General features: G+C 44.3%; 1 long non-coding RNA gene and 1 other non-coding gene across 6 annotated transcripts; one reads left to right on the forward strand and one right to left on the reverse strand.

The window, feature by feature from the left end:
* Window positions 1–211: 211 nt before the first annotated feature.
* On the reverse strand, window positions 212–6,812 carry LOC109461309 (uncharacterized). Of its 5 annotated transcripts, none has more exons than XR_012492101.1 (5): window positions 6,461–6,812; window positions 3,860–4,116; window positions 2,407–2,486; window positions 1,459–1,705; window positions 212–1,013 (listed from the first exon to the last, which is right to left on the reverse strand). It is a non-coding gene; the product is annotated as an uncharacterized LOC109461309 (long non-coding RNA). The 5 variants fall into 5 exon arrangements; XR_002139673.2 differs by having other exon boundaries at window positions 212–1,090; XR_002139672.2 differs by having other exon boundaries at window positions 212–1,705.
* Window positions 6,472–6,543, forward strand: TRNAW-CCA (transfer RNA tryptophan (anticodon CCA)). The gene has a single exon. It is a non-coding gene; the product is annotated as a tRNA-Trp (tRNA).
* Window positions 6,813–7,405: the final 593 nt, after the last annotated feature.

Here is a 7,405-nt window from a genome sequence, read left to right on the forward strand (position 1 = left end):
TACTTTCTTCCAGTAGTTATCGCGACCTCTCCTGGGTCCCCAAGCCGTGAAACCTCTTTGAATTTCTACTCGAAGTCGACCTTCCTTCTCGAGCCCCACAAGTGAGTCCCAAAATCGGGAGCCCCAGAATCGGGGGCCCCACCTTGGGTGCCAGATGTCGTGTCCCACATGAGAAGGGTGGCGCAGGGCTAAGAAAAGACAGTAGCCAAGATTAGAGTGCGAGCGGGGCCAAGGGACTCCAGCCTCAAAGACTGGGGCCCCGAATTGGGCCGACGTAGTTTTTATTGGTAAACTTCTAAAGCGATAAAAGATTGTTAATCTCAAGATCTGTGTGTTAGTAGCCTGCTGGCTCTTTCCAAAAGTTCCCATTGTGTTCCCACTTGTACACTGCCTTCACACACACGCACATCTCCAAGGAATCCATTGAAGGGGGGGACCGATATAATTCCATCGGGTCTGTTTGCTGAGACTGCCCCTCAAAGGAGCTTTTCCTATATCTCTCCATCGGGCCTCAGTTTGCCGAGGCAAATCTTGTGAAATCCTGGGATGAGTGCGGGGGGAACAAACGGTTTGGCAGCTGTAAGGCAACAGTTATCAGGGTGGCAGTCCTGCTGAGTCCATCCTGCCCATCAGACCTGGCAGAGGGCCAGACATATGAGCAACCTGCCTCTGTCCACCAATATCCCCATAACCTTACTCAATACATATGGATTAACTGATCAGATCACTGAGCCCAAATATATGAGGTACAATAAGTGGGTATTATTTTAAGTCACCAACAAAGACTCCAAGCTCCCTTGTGCTTGGTTATCGGTGCTCACGTTCATTCCTATGTCTTCTTGGACACAGCACCTCTTGGACACAGCAGCTCCTGTAGACAGCATGTATGGGAAATTTCTTCAGTTCCAACTGCCAAGGTGACTCTAGGCAAGTCATTGTCCTTGGGCCCCAAGGGCATCTCTGTAGAGTGGGGCACCTGGTTCTACAGAGTATGGCACAGATGGAGGCCAGAGCTGGAATGGCAAGGACTGTCGTGAGATATGGCTCTGGGGCAGAAAATGGTACAAGACACTTCTGTGGATGCAGCCACCTGCGGAGGAGACTGATGATGTCACAGACATCCCATTGTGACACATGCAGAGCCTTAGCTGGGATTGGCCAGGTGGGCGTGCAGCTCAGATAAAAGCTGGGATCCAGTATGACAACAGTCTGTGCGGAGAAGGGGCTCTGCGGCTGTTCTCACACTGGGCCTTCCTCCCCATTTCCTCAGCACCCATCCTGCTGAGCAAGCTGCACTCACCTGTCCCACTTAGGAATCTCAGGTCCAATCTTAGGCCTTGGGTTTCCTGCTCTAGCCTCAATCATCGACCATGAGGGCCCAGGGCTGGGGTTGCTACGTTTCACACCCGAGTCTCCTACACCCACCCCTGTCTTGGCCGGGGTTTCCCATCCAAGCACCTGCTGCATCGCTTCCTCATCACTGTATCCATCCAGTAGTAGTAGGGTGGGGAGCACCTGAGAAAAATGGATGCATTGGGGCAGTGCTTCCATTCCATATGATGCCTTCAGTGGAGGCCATTATCCAGTTGGACATATCTAGAGCCTGTAGATGAAATTTAGTCTAAATCCTATTGAACTTCTGGAAACATTCATCGAACACGCTGAGTTAGAAAGTATAGGAACTAAAATAAATGAGGGTCACACCCTGTGGAGGAAAAACAAAGAATGAGGTCTTAGAAGTGTCTACAAGTTTTGACAGAGGCAGACAGGCTATGTTTTTTACCTTATGCTCACTAAGAAACATAAGAACTTCAAAATGTGGCTTAGAAGAACCCCCAAGTCTTAACAGTGTATAGAGTATAGTTCTTTTTCTTAAAGAACCCATGGATTGTTTGGCTATTAGTTATCCTGAGGGAGATGAGAAAACTAAATCCTGGGCCAGAATTTCTTGAAGTGTTTTGGGAGCCTATAATTATTACTATTTTATTCTTGGGAATATTTCCTTCAGAAAGAAAAAATATCAATTGACTAAACAACATTAAAACATGTTCAAAAATAACTCCATAAAAATGCAAGTCCTTACAATACTGTCAAAATATGAAAGGAAACCAAAGGAGAAAAATCTCTTGGGAAAAACCAAAAACAGTGATGAAAGGGTCTTCAAAGGAAGTTATTCCAAATAAGAAAGGAGAAAAATTAATAAAGACCAAAAAAGATGAAATTGTATGATAAAGAATTCAAAAGTAGATTGGTTATGAAGATTAAATGAAGTAACATATGTAAAATAGTACAGTGTCAGGGACATAGTAGGCCCTCAGGAAAAGTAACTGATAAAATGACAAAGATCTGACCACTCAGAGTAGGCTTGTAAATCAGTATGTGATAATGATTCCCCAATTTACATACCCATCAAGTAATGAGAGAAGTTTACACTCTGGTTATTCTGGGTATTCAATTAGAGTGATTTGGTTGGACTCCACTACAACCTAATCACAGAAGGAGAACAATACATATTAGAGGAAAGGAAAACAATACAAGAAAGTGAAGTGGAAAAAGGGGTCTGCACCACAGCTGAATTTTGGCTTATGTAACTCCGTTGTAAGTATTAACAGCAAACTGAGAGAACCTAGAACCTACTCATGTTTGGAGAGAAACTAGAATTATCAGCTCTCTACACACTGCCCCCTCAAAGTCATAAATTCTGACATGTTTGTGGAAGCTTAATAGTCATACTAAATATCAGGAAACAAAAGAGTGTTCTCTCTGGAACCCATTTCCAGAGATAAATTACTTTCCTTAATCCTTACAACAACCCTTTGATATAGATTATATTACACTCAGTTTAGAATTGAGGAATCCATGAGAGAAAAGTTGGGTGACATGTCCGATGTTATACAGCTAGTAGGTGGCAAGGACAGGGCTGGAACCCGTTCCCTGACACCCAGCCATCTGGTACACTTGCTACCGTGTTCTTGGTAGAGTGGATCTTCTCACAGTTACTCTTTCTTGTTTATGTTGCTGCAAATATATTAAGCCCATAATTAAATTCCAATAAACAATAGAGACAAGGCTAGTCTCTTTATAGTTAAAACCATACACTATACTGGAAAACAGCTGCTTCAGTCCAAAAAAGATAGCATCGACTTCACCTTGCTATTGATAGAATTAGAGCCAGGGCCCTGTCTGCTGTTGAGGCCTTTCTGCATGTAGCCCACACTCACTAAGCCACAGCTGTTATCAGCTGCAATTAGTAAGTGTTAGTAAACAAGGCCTTTGTGTTTAGTAAAATGCTAAGTCCATATCTCTAAACTGAAAAACATCTCCAGAGCTGAGTTCAGCCAACATTGTCACATGAGGCAAAGGTAAATTGAGAAAGTCACATTTCTTTGTCATATAGGGACTAGCTAGACAGGAACCTTGCCTCTGTACTCACAGCTGTTACCCCAACAAATATTAAACTTTCCACTTTCACAATTTCATTTCTCCCATGTAAAGGACATCCATGCTGCCCCAGTCTCTTCTGATCATGAACAAACATGGCAACCTTCCAATTAGACAGACCACTGAAATACATGCAAGCCCTGACCATTCAGCCAAATTAACAACGGTTTAAACTGAACTAAATTCAGGGGGTGGGGGGTCAAAAGTCAGCAGTCAAAATAAATAAAAAATAATGCAATATTTAACCAAATAAATATTAATGCAAAAAAATCCATGATGAACAAAGTATCAAAATTTTAAATAAGAGGATTTGACCCTGTGCAACTGCATAACTCGCTCCCTTCACTCTAGTCTGCCCTGGCAAGCAGGATTCTAACTTTTAAGAGGCACTTAACTATATCTGCACAAATCTCTTTACCTTAATTTGATTAACGCCACACTGTAGTTTAATGGCATGCCCACATCATAGAATGAAAACAGGTTTTGGTTCCACATCCCAGAAGAGGGGCCGAGACATGACAGGTGTATCCAAAAATCTGAGCAGGGGTTTCAAGAGTGTCTCTGGTATTTCCTTGGGTGTGAGGCATTCCTTCCAGTAGATTCTTGACACTTGACCTCTGTGGGAAAGGCACTGGCTCTTCCTCAGTAACCTTGCTGTGTGGCCAATGCAAGAGGCTTCAAGAGGCAGAAGAGAAAGTCGTCTGTGATCAGCTTGAAAGTGAATCCACCTCTTGTTTTAGCAGCTCATTCACTTCTTAGATCTCTGAGAAGCGGTTTCCACCACTCCTTAGCTCCCCCTTTCCTTCTCCCCCACCTCCATCCCTAGAGTTCAATTCACCTGAATGAAAAGCAATGAGGAGGTGACTCATGTCTCTGGCTACCTGGAGATGGAATCCATAATCATACTATGGGCTGGCTGACTCTTTCTCACTGAGAGTAATGATAGAGCTTTCTGGTCTCTGCTTCTCTGACAGCCTTGGGGCAGCCACCAAAGGACTAACAGTTAATCCCAAATGCCTGCTATTATCACACTTGTCCAAAAACACAAAAATTGCCATGACTCTTTTTCTGTTTGACAGAAAGAACTAGTAGAAGCTCTGCTGGTCTTAGCTGCCCCAGAATAATCAATGTGGTGAAACAGCATCCACTCTCACAGCTTCACTGGGAGCATCAGATACAGTTCCTTTTCTCCTACAAAGAGTGGAGCCCATTCCAGATTTTTCCTTCTCTTAAGAACATCAGGCTCTGTGGTATTTATTGAATTAAGATTGATACTTTATATTCTTAAATAGACTATGATAGTGGTTTATTTTTTATTTAATTGCTTTTTTACTTAAGGGCTTATTTATTTAATAGTGTTGAACCCAAGAATGAATGTACCTGCCTGTCATGAAGGGTTCCTGGTAGCTAACTGGGCTCAAATTTATAAATAGAGCCTAGCAGCTGTTGCTAAACAGGGGCTCACTTAAGCCAATCTTCAGACAGACACTGCACTGAACTGCCTACCTCCAGGACTTAATGCCTACCTGCACTGTGCCCCTGCCCTCTGAGCCAACCCTTGTACAGTTTCTGGACTTGTATTTCAACCAACAGGACTGAGAATTTCCCTGTCTAATCAGAGCTGCACTGCTATATCCTTATTAGCATCTTTACAGACCAATCAGAGTGTCTCCATTCTGACCTATCAGGACAGTGTTTTCTGGGCCAATCAAACCTTGATGATTTGGAGTCCTTGTTTGACCTCTCTATATACATCAGCTCCCCTCCTTCTTAGAGAGCACCAAAGAGTTGCCTGGTGTTCTTGCTATTTTATGGTTGACTTGTAATAGTACTGAGGTGTTGCATAGCCCTGCTCTAGCACAATTAAGCTGTTTGCACTAAATAAAGTTTCCTTCTTGACTACACCCCAAACTGGGGATTCCTGTTAAATTGGCACCAATGACCATCAGTTGATGCCAATTTTTTGGCATCAGTTGGTCATCAGTTGATGCCCATCAGTTCATGCCTTTTTTATTTAATAAAAAAGGAAAAGGTACTGTATAAAAGCAGGAACTTAAGACTCCCATGAAATGGACAATGAGCCCTTTAAAATAAAATTATGCTAGGGAAAAATATTAACTAAATCATGGGGACAACATAACAAATGAGAAAATTAACATGCTATGTACAATATAATCTCATCTCAAAAACGAATGTGAAGGGACTGGAAGGGAAAATGCTAATGCTCTCTTAATTTGGATGCTGGACACACAAATATCTATCTGCAAGTTGTGAAAATTCATGGATACTTTTCTGTATGTGTGCTGTCAATTAAAGGTTCAAAAATATATTGGGATGTATATGTAGCCAGTAAAAATCTGCAAAAAGAAATACAGCACATAAAAATATCAGCAATTATTTCTGGATGTTGGGATTTTCAATGACTCGTTTTTTCCAGACATTATTCTGACTTTCCGCAAAGAAAATCATAGTTTAAAAATAATGAAATTGTTGCGTTTTCCAAGTTTGTTTATCAAGCCCATGGCTGTGGGAGTTGCCCACTCCGTTTTCTTCCCCCTCAGGAGAGGGGACGAGGCAGGAGCCCCAGGCCCAGGACGGTCTCGGGCACCCGCGCCGCCATTTTATGAGTTGGCGGCGGAAGATCCGGCGAGTTACGCCCCACGAAACTCTGTGCCGCCTCCCGTCTCTACGCCACACTAGCCAGGCCCAGGCGCCCTCGGGCCTCGCCCCTCCCGCCCGGCGTCCCCTCGCCCCCGGGGCCCCCTCGACTCCCCACCGTGCGTTGCCCAGACGCGAAGGGACGGAGCCCCAGTCACCCCGGGTGGTGGCTCCTCTGCGGCGCCGCACTAAGGCTCGGATGCCCCAGAGGCGCCCGTTTCCCCAACTTCGAGAACCGAGACGTTTGAGCTCCTTCTTTTAAATGTGTACTGGGATTCAGGAGCGACTGCATATTCTATTCTAGGTTTCCCAACCGCGGGGCCGTGCGAGCACAGCGAGGACTTTAGTGATGCAGACTCACCTGCTTACTGTGACCTCGTGGCGCAATGGTAGCGCGTCTGACTCCAGATCAGAAGGTTGCGTGTTCAAGTCACGTCGGGGTCATGGGTGGTTCTTTTTCCCTCTCCAACTACAGAATGAACAAACTGAATAAAAGCTGCAAATGAGACATTCTCCTTCCAACAGTACAGAAAACTCCGCTCCTTTTTCCTTCTTAGCGTGTATGGGGTTTATCAACTTGCGACTTCGAGAGGAAGAGGTTCCTTCTATTGACCAACAGGAGGAGCCCCATCAAACCTCAGAGTGACCCCCGAGGGAGCGGGGATTGACCCAGCCAGGGCACAGGCGGGCGCCCTGCCCACCTCTGCCGATTCTCCAATGGCCCTTCGGGTTACCCGCCCCCTTCCGGCTCCCCGCCCCTCGCCTCCGCAAAGCCACGCCCACTTTTCCCTTCGCTCGTCCAGGAAGTGGACTTTCTGTCTCAAGGACTAGTGTGTTTTGCAATTGTCTCTCCTTTTCTTGCCCCGATCTCTTTTTTCTCTCTGCTCTAGACGTTCTTTCTGGTGGTCATTCTCCACCTGGATTGCTCCCCACTCTTAGCTCTGTGGATTTAGCCACAGCCGTAAGTCCTGGATATTCACATCAACGTTGTTTCTCAAAACTTAAAAAAACAAAACAAACCCTCTACGTGTCCACCAGCAGGGATGTATAGAAAAAACAACAAGTTGCATAAAAATATAAAGTCATACTGTACATGTATCCATATTAAAACTATGAATGGGAATTACATATACCAACTCTAACATAGTAGTTACCTCTGGGAAATGAGGAGCAAGAAGGGATAAAGACAGAGTCTAACTTTTTTTTTTTTTAATGAACGTTTCCAAAATGTTAATATTTATTAAATCTGGTTAGAGGGGTCATGGGATCTAATATTAAGAAACATGGGTTTCAGGTCAAAATTCAC

The sequence above is a fragment of the Rhinolophus sinicus genome, linkage group LG15 (genome assembly GCF_036562045.2).
Source record: "Rhinolophus sinicus isolate RSC01 linkage group LG15, ASM3656204v1, whole genome shotgun sequence".
In the NCBI taxonomy this organism is placed as follows: Eukaryota; Metazoa; Chordata; class Mammalia; order Chiroptera; family Rhinolophidae; genus Rhinolophus; species Rhinolophus sinicus.